The sequence below is a fragment of the Drosophila eugracilis genome, unplaced genomic scaffold (genome assembly GCF_018153835.1).
Source record: "Drosophila eugracilis isolate 14026-0451.02 unplaced genomic scaffold, ASM1815383v1 contig_2088, whole genome shotgun sequence".
Lineage (NCBI taxonomy): Eukaryota > Metazoa > Arthropoda > Insecta > Diptera > Drosophilidae > Drosophila > Drosophila eugracilis.
In genome coordinates, this window is record NW_024572964.1 from 815,526 (window position 1) to 818,062 (window position 2,537).

The 2,537-nt window shown below is 36.9% G+C and overlaps 2 non-coding genes across 2 annotated transcripts; both read left to right on the top strand.

Moving 5' to 3' along the window:
• The first annotated feature begins 291 nt into the window (after positions 1–291).
• Trnai-uau lies at positions 292–389 on the top strand. The gene is made up of 2 exons: positions 292–329; positions 354–389. It is a non-coding gene; the product is annotated as a tRNA-Ile (tRNA).
• Positions 390–1,384: 995 nt separating this feature from the next.
• Trnai-uau lies at positions 1,385–1,484 on the top strand. The gene is made up of 2 exons: positions 1,385–1,422; positions 1,449–1,484. It is a non-coding gene; the product is annotated as a tRNA-Ile (tRNA).
• Positions 1,485–2,537: the final 1,053 nt, after the last annotated feature.

Below are 2,537 nucleotides of genomic sequence, written 5' to 3' on the forward strand. Positions count from 1 at the left end.
CTTGGCACATTTTCAGATTTTCGGATGCTCAGATTTTCGCATTATTCAGATTCTTTCTTTTTTTTTTTTGTAAATTCTTATCAACAAAACAAAAATATTTAAATTTATGCGCCAATTCAAACATTTCTGAAAGAGAGGGGGAGAAACAGCGAGATGAGAGAGAGAAATTGGCGAAAGCGCAAGAGAGAAAGAGAAAGAGCAAAGGAGAGAGAGAGGACTCTCGAGTGAGAGAAAAAGTTCTATTTTCAGGGCCGAGCATTTTGTTTAGCATTTGGCGGCGCTCATTCAACAGCTCCAGTGGCGCAATTGGTTAGCGCACGGTACTTATAATCAGTATTCTGTGTGTATGAGCTATGCCGGGGTTGTGAGTTCGAGCCTCACCTGGAGCAAGTCGCTGGTGACTATATCTTTTTGGTCAACTTTTCTTTTTTTTTCTTTTTAATTTATGCGTTTTATGATTTAAAAGTACTTAAATATAATGTTAGGCGGTTGTTAGGCGTTATAAAGGGTTTTTTATTAAAGTTATATCTAATGTATACGCCTGTTATGCAACTGGGGTATTGGAAGACAATAATATTTTTTCCAACTTAATTTTCTGAAAAAAGTTTTATATACAAATCGTAAGGAGTTTTTAATACTAGGAATAAATTTTGTTTAGAGCTCAACGGAATTATTATTGGAATCAAAAACAGGTTATTCAATGTTTCGATAGGGTTTATTATTAACCGGTTTTTAGTTTCGAAATCAAAGTTTTAGTTTAAGTTGGTAAAATATTTTTTCTCAATTCGATTTTAGGAACCTTATTGGTTTTTTGAACACGCTTTAAATAGCTCTTTAAGTGTTTTTTAATTCTTTGAAACGATTTTTCAAAATAATTATGTTTATTGTGTTTTTCAACGTGCCGTTTAAATAACTGTATTTGATTTGTTTTTTTTTTTAATATTTATGGTATTCCAAGAATTATTAAACCTTGTTTTAGATGGGGTTCCTAAACCTCCATTCGTTTTCGAAAATATTTAAGTTAGGGGTACAAGTACGACTTAAATAACTAATAGAAGATTTTTAAAGCCAGATTTAACTAAACAAACTTTTGTTTGCAGAAAGAATAAAATAGAAATAGGGAATATTTTAAGGTATTTCAATTTCGAATTTATGCGAACTAAACATAACTTAAACACACTTAGTCGTGAAACATTTTTGGAAAGCGGCGGCTTAAACTTTTTCTTAAATTTCAATTACATTAAAACATACTGATAAGCATCCTGATAAGCACTTTTGAGATAAAGCTAGAAGGCTAAGCGTCGAAGAGAGCTTAAAGGATATCTGATTGTTCTATTTTTTGGGCTCGGGGGACTCCTTGAGCTTTTGGCGGCGGCCGGGCAACGCTCCAGTGGCGCAATTGGTTAGCGCACGGTACTTATAATCAGTATTCTGTGTGTATATGAGCTATGCCGGGGTTGTGAGTTCGAGCCTCACCTGGAGCAGGTCGATTTGGGACTTTCGTTTTGGCCCACTTTTTGATTTTTTTGGTTATGTTAATAAGGGCGACGTTTGTTGTAAGAGAATTTGTAGCAGATAAATGGTGAACGATGTTCGTACTAGGATGACATAACTAGTGTACTATATAATGTTATATTGCTTCGAATTGAATGAACTATATTATGAACTCACACTCTCATTTTTGATTAGACTATGAACTAAAAACTCTGTGCAGATGGCTTAGCGAACACTTGGCCTTTGCTTGTAAACATTTCGGAATTCTGTCAAAAACATATTCAGCCAAATCTTCCGCGGGAGTTATCCCTATCCGATCCTAAATCAAAATCCAAAGATTCCGAGTCTGAACACGCCACCCAAACAAATAGAGTGGCTGACAGGCAGAGTTTGTTTGAAAATTCAACAAAAGTGGCTCCGACTAAACATGATTATCAGTATCTTTCGATGGCCATGTGGATATGGAGATCTTTGCAGCAGTGCTGAGTGTGGAAAGCAGCAATTAATCACTGGGAAATCGAACAATATCCGCTGCGGCGAGTGTTCGTACGTCTATCCACATAAATAATTTTTACGATCTCGGAGCGGCCCAAGTCAATTGAAATTATGAACAGATCTTGCAGCACAGTCTAAATCTAAACAACAATTCGAAAACGCCAAACAGATGCGGCCACAAGAAGGTGTTGAAAAAGAGATCCCCTCCGAGGATCGGAATGGGGATGGGCCTTTGGTCTAAAGTATGGGAATGTGGGCGTTGTGGAGTGCCGAGTGTTTGGAGTGAAGTCAATAAAAAACAAGCAGCAAAAGCAAGTGCTATAGCGGCTATATTCGAAAGCCGGGGCAGAAAGCGCAGCCAACCAATGCCAATAAAATGTTTGCAGTCCGGCGGCTGATTTGTTTACACAGCATCGATGACGACGACGTCCGCAAGACGATCGATGGCACAGTGGTTCGAAAGTTATAAAACAATGGTTTTAAGAATAAGATTTTTCTTGTATTATATATTTAGAGGCATCTTAAAGGTATAGATAGGTATGGTAATA